Raw genomic sequence first — 14,477 nt, 5'->3', positions numbered from 1 at the left:
CCCTGAGAGAACAGAGTGGTCTTTTCAAGAGTACCTAAAAATAATAAGATCTATGATATATTCTTTGGAGTTAAGAATTAGACGTGATCTTATTGAAATACAACTTTAAGCCGTATGACAGAGTGGATGGCAAATATTTCCACTGATCGGATCATTTTGAACAAGATGACAGTGAATGGAAGGAAAATCTTGAAGGTCCAGATAACCTGATCCTAATTTCTTCTGTTCATATGGAGGTAGTGATGATTGGAATCAAGGAACTGTATTGGTGATGGGAGAAGTGGTTCAGGTGAAGAATTCATGGATGAAACTCTCTTAGAGCTCTGGAGATTTTTACACACATTCAGCTCTCCTACCCCATGGCTCTCCTTACTTCCTAAATGGTGCCCCATTACACAGCAGATGAGGACACAAATTGATCTGGAAAACTCGTCTCCTAGCTTCTTTTCTATTTCTTCTCTGCTTTCAGTATTCACCCATCACCTGCCAGCCTATGCTGGAGTATACACAATTTTTATTCATGGCTGCTGATGTTCAACTGAACCACAACCATATATAATTTAAGCATAGATCCAAGTAATACACTCTTTAAGAAATAATAATCTTAACAATAACAACATATGTTCCCCTTTAAAAAAGAAATAAACATTGCTCCACAAAAAGATAAATGTATTTACACTGGAGCTGTCTGTACACCAATAAATCAAAGAGTAATTGTAAACTTTCATGTTTAATTATCAACTTGTAAATAGTGTTATACCCCACAAAGGTATTTAAAGATAAACATATTTCAATTAATTTTTTTTATTCACATACATACAATGCAAAATAATGCACTCAAAATCTCTTGTAACACTCTTTTCAACTGATATCTAATGTCTTCAACGTCTTTCATCCCTACACCTATCACCCCGGATTTACAAGTCTGTAGGATTGTCTCAGTATAGAAAGGACTTCCTTAATCTGTTGATCATCCTTGAGATCCTGTCTTTCCAAATCTCATTTTACTGTATCAAGACTGCACTGTGTGCTGACTTCCAGTTCTGCTTCTCCTGCTCTTGATCTCGACCCTTTTTGCATTTTCTTTTTGTTTTGCTGCTGTGGCCTTCAATTTTGGCCACATTGCTCAACCCTATACAAGTATGCCCAGTTCTATAAACTAAATGTTGTTTTTTCTGCAAATTCCAAATCAATTAAATGAGGAGAATGATCAGATAATAATCTGGTTTTATAATACACAGCAACCACTCTTGATTGATTTTGAGCAGAAAGCAAAAAAAAATCAATTCTAGAATACATATTAAATCTGCTAGAATAAAAAGAATAATCCATTTCCTTAGGATGCAGTCTTCTCCATATATCAATTAAATTAAAATCCCATTGAAACACATGTAGTCAAAAGAAACTAACAAACACAACCCACGACTCCTGCGAAAAAGAAAAAAAATCATGGAGAGAGGAGAACATAATCCTCAATGCAATAAATCATTTCAACAAATTCTCTTGTTGTAGATGAGTCTTGGGCAGGTCTTTAACAAAATCTTCAGCTTGAATATAATTGTTGAAGAAGACATTCTGCTGATCTGGAATAAAAACTTTCAAAATTCCTTGGTATCACAACCCAAATCTATTACCTTTATAGAGCCTTCTTAACGAGATTAAATCCTTTCCTCCACTTCAAGAGAGCTTGACTCACATCTGGATTTTTTTTTAAATTATCTTAATTCTTAAGATAAAGATTCTTAATTCTTAAATTAAAAAATTATCTTAATTATCTTATCTCGTAATTCGAAGGTCCATGTTCTTTAGCTCTCCTCATTGCCAATCCAAGTATATTTTCTCAATCTTGGTAGTTTAAAAATCTAATCAATATAGACTGAGGTCTTTGATTTGTTTCCAGTTTTGATTGGAAAGCTCTATGGGCTCTCTCAATCAAAATTTTCTCTTCAAAGTTTTCTTGTTCAAATATTTGCAGTATCCAGTCTTGTAAAAAGGCAAATTACATCTTGACCTTCTTTATCTTCTGTCATTCCAACAATTTTAAGATTATTCCTTCCACGATACTTTTACAAAATATCAACCTTCAACAATTTTTCATTCATAGAAACCAGAGGTAACAGAGTCCTCGTTAAATTTTGTCCTGAATTCTTTCTTCTAATTTATCAACCCTTTGTGAAACATTAATTAATTTAATTATATCAATTTTAATGTATTTCTCCAGTTAAAAATTAAAATTATTCTTCATTGCATTTGTAAGATTATCAATTTTAGCTTCAATTTTATCCATATTTTCTTTAAAAAACTTTGCCTTGCCTTTAAATTGTTCTTCTTCTGTAGTTGTATCTTCATCTTCACTTATAGAATCATCTTCCATACCAGGTAAGTAGTCTTCTTCTTGCAGACCTGAAGCGCTGGACTGGCCCTGTAAGAGGGGTGAAGATTTTTTCCCTTTAAATTTTTCATCCACAGCGCACATATGCGACTTCTCGTGCATGTGCAGTGCAGAAGTAGTTTTCGGGATGGCGCCATCTTTGTGGAGAACTGCAGGGTTTTCTCCGAGAGATGGCCCCTTCCAGGTCTGTCTCCAGCGGGTCCAGAAAGAACTCTGGCAGCTGGCTTTGATGAAGAGGTAGGCCCGGGTTCTTTTTCATTCCTCGATTCACATTTTTTTTATGGTGAAGTTTTCAGTTTTTTTTTATTGGTGACATTGTAATTAAACTTATCAGTATTTTAAAAAGACTTTAAATTACCTTTAATTATAAAATAATTTACTTAATTAGCAATTTTTAAATTAAAATCCCCAGGAGTCGCAGGGAGCGTTGCATTCACTATGACATTATGTGACTTCCCCATATGCCCAGTTCTATATTATTATGGGGATCTGGCTATGACTTGGAATCCTAATGCTAAATACTTTCAAACCTATCAAATTTAGAGTATGTCAGTTCAGCATCAGCTACTTTTCTTTCACTGTCATCACTTATTTCCAAATAATAATTAAGTCTGCTAGGACCTGTGCATTTTCCAAAACTATTGGATTTTTGTTGTTGCACCGCACTCGACAAGTATCCCATAGGTTCTTCTGATGAGCATTCTTCTACAGATGCCAATAAATAATCCCACACTTAAGATACTGCAGTTTGTTTCAGAGTTTATGGTTCCAGGATGGGAATCCAAACAATAAATATCCACTGAATATCTTGAGCAAAGTATACAAGTTCCCAAAAATTATGATAAATTTATTTGGTCATAGGAACATAGGAAGTAGGAAGAGGAGTAGGCCAAAAATGGCCCATCGAGCCATTCAATACGATCATGGCTGATCTAATTTATGACCTAACTCCGCCTACCTGCCTTCTCCTCATATCCCCTAATTCCTCTATCATGTAAAATTTATCTAACCGAATTTTAAATATGTTTAATGAGGCAGCCTTAACCACTTCCCTGGTTAGAGAACTCCAAACATTCACTACTCTCTGGGAAAAACTATTTCGTTTCATCTCTGTCCTAAATCTACTCCCCCAAATCTTGAGACTGTGTCCTTTCGTTTTAGTTTCCCCAGCCAGCTCAAAAAACCTTCTTACATCTATCCTATCCATACCCTTCATAATCCTATATGTTTCTATAAGATCTCCTCTCATTCTTCTGAACTCAAGCTAATACAATCCTAGATGATTTAATCTTTCATCATAAGTCAACCCCTTCATCCCAGGGATCAACCTAGTAAACCTCCTCTGGACCGTCTCCAAAGCCAGTATATCCTTCCTCAAATATGATGACCAGAACTGGACACAGTACACCAGGTGCGGTCTCACCAGTACCTTATACAGTTGTAAAATTACCTCCCTACTCCTGAATTCAATTCCTCTAGCGATGAAGGCCAACATTCCATTTGCCTTCTTAATAACCTGCTGCACCTGCAACCTAACTTTTTGCGATTCATGCACAAGCACTCCCAAGTCCCTCTGCACAACAGCATGCTGTAGTTTTTCACCCTTTAAATAATATTCAGCTCTTTTATTTTTCTTGCCAAAGTGGATAACCTCACACTTACTAACATTGTACTCCATCTGCCAGACCTTTGCCCACTCATCCAGCTTAACTATAACCCTTTGCAGACTCTCCACATCCTCAATACAATTTGCTCTTCCACTCAATTTGGTGTCATCTGCAAACTTGGCTACACCACATTTTGTCCCCTCCTCCAAGTCATCAATGTAAATGATGAACAGTTGTGGGCCTAACACTGACCCCTGTGGCACCCCACTTACCACTCTCTGCCAACCTGAAAAATTCCCTTTCATCCCGACTCTCTGCCTCCTGTCAGACAACTAATTTTCAATCCAGACCAATATACTTCCACGGACTCCACTTTCCTGTAACTTACTGATAAGTCTCTTGTGCAGCACCTTATCAAATGCTTTCTGGATATCCAAATATACAACATCAACCTGTTCCCCTCTGTCCACTGCACCCATTATGTCCTCAAAGAATCCTAACAAGTTTGTCAAACAAGATCTTCCCTTTCTAAAACCATGCTGCGTCTGCCTGATTGAACCCTTATGTTCCAAAAGTTTCACTATTTCATCTTTAATGATGGCTTCAAGCATTTTTCCAACTACAGATGTCAAGTTAATTGGCCGATAATTTCCAGTCTTCTGCCTACATCCCTTCTTAAAAAGTGGCGTGACATTTGCTGTCTTCCAGTCTGCCGGGACCTGCCCAGAATCCAAGGAATTTTGGTATATGACCACCAATGCATCAACTATAACTTCTGCCATTTCCTTCAGAACCCTTGGATGCATATCATCAGGACCAGGTGATTTGTCTGGCTTTAGTCCCATTAGTTTCTCCATCACTATTTCCTTTGTAACAACTATTTTATCAAGGCCCTCCCCAACATTCGCATCCTTAACTCCGCACTTGGGCATGCTGGACGTGTCTTCCACCGTGACAACTTTACTAATGTTCCTGACTTTTCAGCCTGCCTAGTTGAATTTATTCCTCGGTCATTATCTCAAAATCTTGGAATAACTTATTGAGTTCCAACGTAAATAGAGACACTGCATTAGTTGATCACAATTAATAACTACAACAAGATCCTCTACTTTCAAAAAATTCTCTTGCTATATTCTTTAGATCTTCCCATCTGTACATCTAATTCAGGCTATCAGCTCTCACTCTAAACCTATGTCCTGATCTTTCATGTCTTGCACCAAGTTGTCTGGTTATCAATGCTTATACCAAAGTTTAAAGTTTTAAACTCAAATTTCAAAGTTTGCATTTATTGTCCGAGTATATACATGACATCACATTCAGCCTTGAGATTCTTTTTCCTGTGGGCTAGGCTGGATTTATACATAGTACAAATAAACTGTACTCAAGAAAAGATGCATATACAAAAGAGAGAAATGTAAACAAATTAACAATACAAAATATTTGACTATATATAATTTGCAAAGTAGGACTCCTTAAATGAGTCTCTGATTGTGTTTTTTGTTTAGGAGTCCAATGATGGTGGAGCACCAACTGTTCCTGAATCTTCTGGTACAAGTCTTGTGGCACCTTTGCCTCTTTCCCAATAGCAGCTGCAAGAACTGAGCATGTCCTAGGTGTTGCTGCTTTCTGATGGTAGCTTTCCATGTAGATTTCCAAGAGTTTTTCCTGTGATGTGCTGGGCTGTGTTCACTACCTTTTTACAGGACTCTCTGCTCAGAGGTATTGGTGCACCAACACCATGCCATGATGGAGCCAGTTAGCACATTTTCCATTGCACATCTGTAAAAGTTTGCTGAGGTTTCCAATGTCACACAAAACTTCTGCAAACCCCTGAGGAAGTAAAGGCGCTGACTTGCTTTCTTTCTAAATTCTCAGCTTAACTCCTGTTGTAACTCAGCAGGTCTCGCAGTGTCTCTAAGAAGTAAAGATATATTACCGACATTTCTGGCATGAGCTAGCTTGAAGCTGGCCAAAGCTATAGACACAGTCAGAGCCTTCAAAGTCACAATGACACAAATGAAATCCCTGTCTATGCAGACCCACCCACAGTAAAGTGAAGGAAGGGTTGATGCTATAAAGAACAGAATCAGAAAAGTGCAAAACCCCAAGACCTGCAGGAAGTGCGGCAGACAACATCCCTTCCATGACCGAAACAAATGCTCTGCATATGTTTCTGAATGTAGAGCCTGTGGTAAAGCAAACTACTGGGTGAAGATGTGCAAGCCTGGTATGAAGAAAACAGTAATACCAGTGAATAAAAAAGACAAGGAGAAGATCCACCACATATAAGGAAAAACCAATGAGGTTTCCAAAACCCAGATACTGGACATAGAATCCATACACCTTCATTAGATGTTGGGAGAGATGAAAGAAAGAAATGAAATACCTACAAGGATCCAAATACAGAGGACAATCCAGAACAAGCCTATGATATTTAACCTAAAGGTGAAGCTGGATACTGGATCACAAAGCAACGTCCTTCCACTCAGACTCTACCGCCAGATGTTCTGAGAGAACAAAGGGTATCCAAAAGATGGTGTATTAGAAACAGTAAATGTCACATTAACAGCCTATGGTGGACCCATGATCAAGCAGCTAGGGAGAGCTAAGATCAATTGTTGCCATAAGGGAAAGAACATCCTCTCTACTCTCTACGTGGTAGATGCAGATGGACCAGCAATTCTAGGTCTGGACAGCTGCTGGGAGTCACAATTGATCACTGTCAATTTTGAGATCCAGATGAAAAAGATATCCAAAAGGATCAACAGAGACACTCCATTGGAGAACCAACCTCCAGTCACAAAAAAGGCTGCGCTCATGAGCATGTACCACAAATAATTTGATGATTCAGTTGGATGCTTTGGAGACTTTGAATATCACATCGCCATAGATCCAAATGGCAAACCAGTCATCCAGGCCCCAAGGAAAGTCCCACTAGAGTTTAAGAAGAAGCTGGAGCAAGAACTAAAGTACATGGAAATGATCAAAGTCAGAGCCAAAGAGACTGAGCTGACTGATGGGGAGAATTCCATAGTGATCAAAGAAAATCCAAATGGCCGCTTGAGAATATGTCTGGATCCTAAAGACTTAAATGAAACAATAAAAATGGGTCACTACCCAACACCAACACTAGAAGACATCACAGTGGAATTAACAGGATCCAAAATCTTTAGCAAGCAAGATGAAAGAATGGATACTGGAATGTGAAACTAGATGAGGAATCAACACATTTAATACCCCATTTGGTCATTACAAGTTCCTGTGACTACCTTTCAGCCTAAAGGTGAGCCAGGACGTGTTTCAACAGAAGATCGATGAGACCTACAGAGGGTGTAAAGGTGCTGTTGGCATAGCGGACGACATTCAGATTTTTGGTAGAGATGGAAAAGCTCACAATTTTCATCTACATGAGACCATGGAGAGAACAAGATGAGCTAGAACTGAACTTAATGCAGACAAATGAATTATAAAAGAGAAGGAATGCCAATTCTTCAGAATGGTGTATACTCCTGATGGGGTAAAGCCAAACCCAGAGAAGGGTAAAGCCATTGCCAGATGCAGCACCCAAAGAACAAAAAGGAACTCATAAGTTTCCTTGGGTTAGTCCAATACATGTTTTCTTTCATACCACATATGTCAGACTACACAGCATCAGAGAGTTGCTGAAGGAAGACGTGAAATTTCAATGGTCACCATCACATCCGAGAAGTTTTGACCAGCTCAAAAAAAAATATTTAGAGAAGTAGAGTTGAGATACTATGATAGAGAAAAAGCCTTCACTCTACAAGTAGATGCATCTAACAGAAGCCTTGGTGCAGCATTAGTATAAGAAGGAAAACCAATAGCTTTTGCCTCAAAAGCATTAACAACAGCAGAGAGCATATATGCCAATATTGAGAGAGAGCAGTTGGCGGTCGTATGCAGATGCGAAAAGTTTCACAAGTTTCTGTTTGGAGGGAATTTTATAGTGAAAAATGATCATCACCCACTGGAACACATCCAGAGAAAGTACCAGATAGGCTGCAGAGATTACTTCTACGACTACAATGCTACAACTTCGACGTAAAATACATTTCTGGCAAAGAGATGATGCTTGCTGATACCTTGTCATGATTTTCCATGAATGAAAAAAAATGAAATGGAAGACATGGGGATCAAGATACATCATCTCTCACTGTGACCAGTAATAAATTATGCCAGATCAGAGGAGAAACTAGTAAGGTCGATGTGTTGCAAATGCTTTCTCAACAAGTAATAGACACAGTCAGAGCCTTCAAAGTCAAGGCCAGAGAGGATAAAGCAGATACAGTCTTTAATACATCAGTATTAGTCTATCAGAGACAACATATCATTGGAGAATGGTGTTCTACTGACTAGATCAAGACTGATTATACCTGAAACAATGCAGAAAGAGATTCTCCAGAAAATCATGAAGGTTAATGCAAACTCAGAGTGAAGTCAGCCATGTACTGGACTGGTTTATACAAAGAAATTGAAGATATGTGGCTACATGTCAAATATTTCATAAGTACAGAAACACACAAAAAAAGAGGAAATGATTTCCACAGAAGTACCTGCCAGGCCATGGGACACAGTGGGAGTAGACTTGTTCACCACAAATCAAGAGTGGTATTTAATAGTAATCTGTTACTACCTGTACTCTAACTCTCCATTCATCAAAAGGGTGAAAGTCCTGAGAGCGCCAACTATCACCTCAGAAATGAGAGTGCTTCTTGCTGAACAAGGAATACCCGAGCAAGTAATATGTGACAATGTAACAGAATTCATGTCACAAGAATTCAGAAAGCTGGCTGCAGAGTATGGGTGTGTTATTACTACATCATCCCCATACTACCCCAAAGATCATGGGTTAATTGAAAGACAAGTACAAACTGAGAAACACACATTAGTTGAGTGTCGCGAAACAAAAGAAGACACAGACCTCGCTCTTCTATCATTACATGCAAAATCTTTAAGGGCTGACATGAATCCCCAGCAGAACTTCTAAATGGCAGGAGATATAAAACAACTCTGCCAAGCAAAATACACCCTCCAGAAGTCCAGGAGGAAACCAGAAGAAGACTGGCTAACATACAAGAAGAAGGACACCAGCATTATTACAAACATTGCCAGAATTCTTCAGAGGGCAGCCTGTACATATTCAAGAGCCGATGTTGAAAACATGGACCCCATTAAAGGTCATTAGAGAAGCTGAGACACCAAGATCATACATTGTCAAGACAGACTCTGGCAATCAACTGAGGAGGAATAGAATTCACATCCAGCTGACACAAGATGTGATGAAGCAGAAAGCTTTAATACCAGCAAAGCCTGCAACACCAATATCAAGTGAGGTATCAAGTGAAAAGACCACAACCACTAATACCGAAGCATCAACACAGCAGTCGTCAGGTGAAACACAACAAGCTCCATCACCTGAAAGGTATATCAGCAACACAGAGCCCAACTATCGCAGCCAAATCCACAAGATGGTGAAGCAACATACTGCCGCCAGTGAAATATCGTTAAGAACTATTTAAAAATAGTTGTGTAAATAAACTAAAGTACAAGTTCAGTTACTTAAATTGCACTAGAAAGAGATAAAGAACTCAATTTTTCTTTATCTTGCAAAGGAAGAATGTTATATAGTCAGGATAATGTGAACTATTTTGTAACCGTGTAAGAATACACTCTTCTCACTGTAGTAACCCACTGTATGTACATGTGTATGTGTGTGTGAATAGTTTCCTGAGATGGTGGACCTGATAGAGTGATGAATAGACACAAACCACTGCACCGAAGGTTTCAACTGCCTGGACTTAATGCCTGCAGCCCTGTACAGGTTTTAAATGGCTTGTTAAAGGCATTCAGAATCAGAATCAAAATCAGAATTGATTGTCATGAACAAGTCACAAAATTTGTTCTTTTGTGGCAGCATCACAGTGGAAACATATATATAATCCACTTTACAAAAATTAAAAAAAAGTGTTAGTGCATGAAAAGTCAAAGTAAGGCAGTGACTTTGGCTCATTGATCATTCAGGAATCTGATGGCTGTGGGGAAGAAGTTGCTCTTGTGCCCCTGAGTGCTCATCTTCAGACTCCTGTACCTTTTTCCTGATGGTAACAGAGTGAAGAGTGCATGATTTGGGTTGTGGGTGTCCTTGAGGATAATGCAAACAGCCTTTGTAAGTAAAATCCTGTAACCGCGATGGTGATGCCTGTGCTCAGCAGAGACCACAAGGAGTTGCAGGTTCCGGGGAGCAGCAGACCAGCACAGGGCACCAGAAATGGAAAGAACATGCCCATTAAGAAGGAGAAGCAGAGGAAATGACCCTATGGAAGAATGATCATGACAGAGGGGTTCAGCACCTCAGGGAACCACAATATCTGTGAGTGACTTGTGGTTGGGGAACTTGCAGGGGCTGCAGACTATTGGAGACTGCCTCGTTGGAACCAGCTATTGGAGCCGGGATTCAAGAGGGTGCTGAGGACAAGAAGAGATCTTGAAGTACTTTGGATGCTGAAGGCTTCCTGATCATATCTAAGGTTTGGATCTGAAGCTCAAGTTGCTGATGAATCGAACAAGAGTCTGTGTGGCTGCAGAGGCTGTGCGAGCACTGGAGGGGCTTACTTTTGCTTCTCTTTCTTAGTGTAAGGGCAGCCAGGCAATACTAATGACAACCCTGTCTGCCTTATGGCAGACAAAAGTTAAAGTGTATCATGCATGTTACATGTTTAATGTATTATTATGTGGCAATAAAAGGAGCTTTTAACTTGACCTAAAGCTGCAACATGATATTTCAACTCTTGTACTGTATGTCCCAATCTATGAAGGCAAGCATGCCATATTTAAATTTTTAAATTTAAATTTAGACTTACAGCATGGTAACAGGCCATTTCAGCCCACAAGTCTATGCCACCCAATTACAATCCAAGTCACCTACACTCACAGTAGGTTTCAAACGGTGGGAAGAAACTGAAGCTCCCGGAAAAAAATGGAACATATACAAACTCCTTATAGACAGCGCAGGATTTGAACCCTGTCTCGATCGCTGGTGCTGTGAAGGCGTTGTGTTAACTGCAACAACTTCTTTATGAATCTATCCACCTGTGTTTCCACTTTCAGGAAACAATAGGCTGAATTTGAGGTCTCCATTGTTCAGTATTCCTCAGGGCTTGACCATTTATTGTTTTTACACAATCCTTATTTGATTTTCCCAAAATCCACCCCACCTTGCACTCATTTCCCCTTCCAATTAACCACTGCCTTTCAAAAATATATACAAGTCTTGTCTCTTTGGAATTTCCCCAATAATTTCCCTTTCACTGCCACTAGCTTTCCAGTCTGTCATTGTATTGGTGGATTTAAACCATGCTTTTTGCTTCAGCTTTAATCGATGTTTTTTGCTTCTGCAAGGCTGAGAACTTGCTTGTTTGTAAGAATCAGCAGACATAAGCTAAATTCCACCAAGGGCCCAGAGATGCAGTTATCTGACGAAAGGACATCTGTGTACCAAGAACATTTAATCTTCTTGCTTGTTTTGGTCACAGACTGTCAGAGGCCTAGCCTTAACCCAAAATAAACCATTGTATTCAAAGTGATAAGCTGAATATTATGTTATTCGATAGAAGCCTAGGCATGCTAGCTTGCTCGCTTATCTTTCTTACTGTGCTGGGAATAGGTGCTTGGGTAAGCAGTTTTTGGGTAATATAAGCCATGGTCCCGCTGCTGAAGTTTGAGACTCTCCGAGAGGTGGCAACATCTCTCAGCAAGAAGAAGAACTTCTAGAGTCCAGCCAATGTCCCAGTCGGGGTAGGTGGAGAAGCCGCTACCGGCGCCCCAACAACTTACTACAAGTGTGCAGTCATTGCCTCGCCTCGGCAGTTGGGACCAGTCCAGGTGTTGAAAATATAATTGGGAAGGGCTTGCATATTGTAGTTTGAATTCTGCTTTAAATTTAGTAGTAAAGACTTGTATAAACTGAAGTGCTCTCGGTGTGTGTGTCTGTTTTCTTTCAGTAGCTCAAACACTGTGACCAATCTAAAACGAACAAAGTGAGACGTACAAGTTTACCCAGGACAGTCATTACCTGGTGTATCTCTACTTCCCTTCTTAAATAAAGGAATAACATTAGCTATACTACAGTCTTCTGGTTCCTCATGTGTGGCTAACAAAGTTGCAAAAATTCTCCATTAGGGTTCCAGCTTTGTCTTCCCTGCTTTGTGTTGTATCCCAGTAATCCCAACACATCTAAACACCTTCTCCTTCTTCATACGGACATGCTCCAGAAAATCAATGTAGCCCTCCCTGAACTCACAAACATGCACAACCTACTCTTTGTTGAATATACTTGGAGAATTTTCATTTAGGACCTTGCCCACAGCCCCTCATTCAACATATGAATGATTACTTCGCTCTCTAGAGGGACCTATTCTTCCTTTTCCCCTTTCTTGCTCCCTGCCCTTTTACATCCTTCTCCCGGCTGCTTTCCATGATCTACTGCTGCATAATTTTCTGTGGTTTCAATCTTTTGCAGCGAATCTGTCACCTCACTCTCTATCCAAGTTATCTGATAATTCAGGTACTCATTCATACAGCCAGCTTTCTTATCTTGTATTCAACACTGGTTGTTTCCTGTCTCTACCTTGCTGTGGTTGGCAAGTTTTCTCATGGCTTTGCATTTGCCATACTTGGTCATCAGATTCCAAGACATGGGGCTGTTCCTGCTGCTGCTTCTGTGACTTTTGTGGCATAACCTTCTTCTCCTTCCTCTCAGGAAGAGTCAAAGGCAAACCAGTAATCGTTGCGATCTACATTTCCACTCTTCTCTGCATTTGGAAAGCATATTTTCAAGATCCTTCCCTTAACACTTCAGATCTAACAAGTTGACTTGTGGGACTGGTCACCAGCAGGTATCTCAGTTCCAATGATCCTGATTTCTGGTGCTATTTGATTAGAATTTACACATTCTCCCTATGTTTCTTCCAGATGCTTCAGTTTCCTTTCACATCTTAAAATTGTGCTTGTAGGTTAATTGGCTACTGGTACTGATGGAAGGCTGGTTATTCAGGGTTGCTTTGAAGGAAGTTGAGAGAGAATAGCATAGTGGGTTGTTAGTGGTGGAATAAATTTGATGGGATTGGTCTGAGAATGGGAAGAAACTTGATGGGCTGAATGGCCTCATTCTATGCCACAGGAAAATGTAAATTATGGCATCTCTGATGCACAATTACTGTTGACCAACTTACACCTATTTCTCCCAATGTTTACCGCACCTCTTCAAATTATGTGCATTGCAGGTTCTTACACTCTTGGCAAGAAAAGTCCAAAGTGAATCATCCAGGTACTTTGATGGAATAATCTGTAGCTGTATCCACAAAATCACTACAATTAATTTTCATGATAATTGTGAACACTGTATTAATCTGTGATGATTGCACAGATTCCTCAATAGCAATGCTAGCTTCAGCAGTATTCAGAATACCATTTCTGCAACATACAGCAAAGGTATCTGTTTGCCTCAAAGCAAACTGTTGTCTGCACTTCTGTGTGAGCTGCATTCTGTTTGCTTTTACAAATTGGTGCCAGATGTACAATTTCATTACAATTATATCAGCAGGCTGCTTTCAATGGGCTGTCAGCAGCCATGTGGTTTTCCTGACATCAGATACAGGCCTCCTGCCTTTTGTAATCAAATGACTTATGGCTTTCATACAATTCATTTTCCTATGATTAGCAGACCTTTGACCAAAACTGCTCATGTACCAGGTCCTTACTACAAAAGGCATGGTTGATTCCTTCATGTCCACCCCTGTAGACCTGTCCAATAAACTCACACCTTCAGCTTGAGCTGACCAAAATTCCCATGAGTTTCTCAGCTATTTCTATTAAATCTATAATTCTTTCTGCCATTTTACAAAAAAATTATCTGTATTCCCTTGCACACACCAAGAATGTACACACTAATTTGTCCATCACTGTGCTTCTCATGAATACACTAAGCCCTTCAGGAGCCCACCTCCAATTGATACCCAAATGAATCCTGGTCCATCTATCTGGTTCTCAGGAGTCAATTTTCATCAGCCTATAACTGGGGCAAGTCCTTTGGCAGCCAGATTCCTCACTGGTCTGCTGCTGTGGACTCCTGCCATGTCCGGTTTTCAGTTCTGCATCCTCAATTGCTTCCTCTAGCCTCTCATTCCACATATTAAAGTTATGAATCTGAAATATCCAAGACAACATTGGACTGAAGGGCAAATTTTGTTCGGCAACAATTACATTAGGTGGTGCATCTGAGCATTCTGTGGTGCCAACAAGTTTGCTTATGTAACCAAATGCTGGAGCCCACCTCTTCACAAATAATAACAATTTTTTTTCTGGATCAAGGCATTTTGTCTTTCATCATTGTCACCTATAAGATCGATCACCTGCAAAAGGTTGTGCAAACACACCACTTTCATGTAATTTTATTTTAT

The sequence above is a fragment of the Narcine bancroftii genome, chromosome 7 (assembly GCF_036971445.1).
Source record: "Narcine bancroftii isolate sNarBan1 chromosome 7, sNarBan1.hap1, whole genome shotgun sequence".
Taxonomy (NCBI): domain Eukaryota; kingdom Metazoa; phylum Chordata; class Chondrichthyes; order Torpediniformes; family Narcinidae; genus Narcine; species Narcine bancroftii.
Note: the sequence above shows the minus strand (reverse complement) of the source record.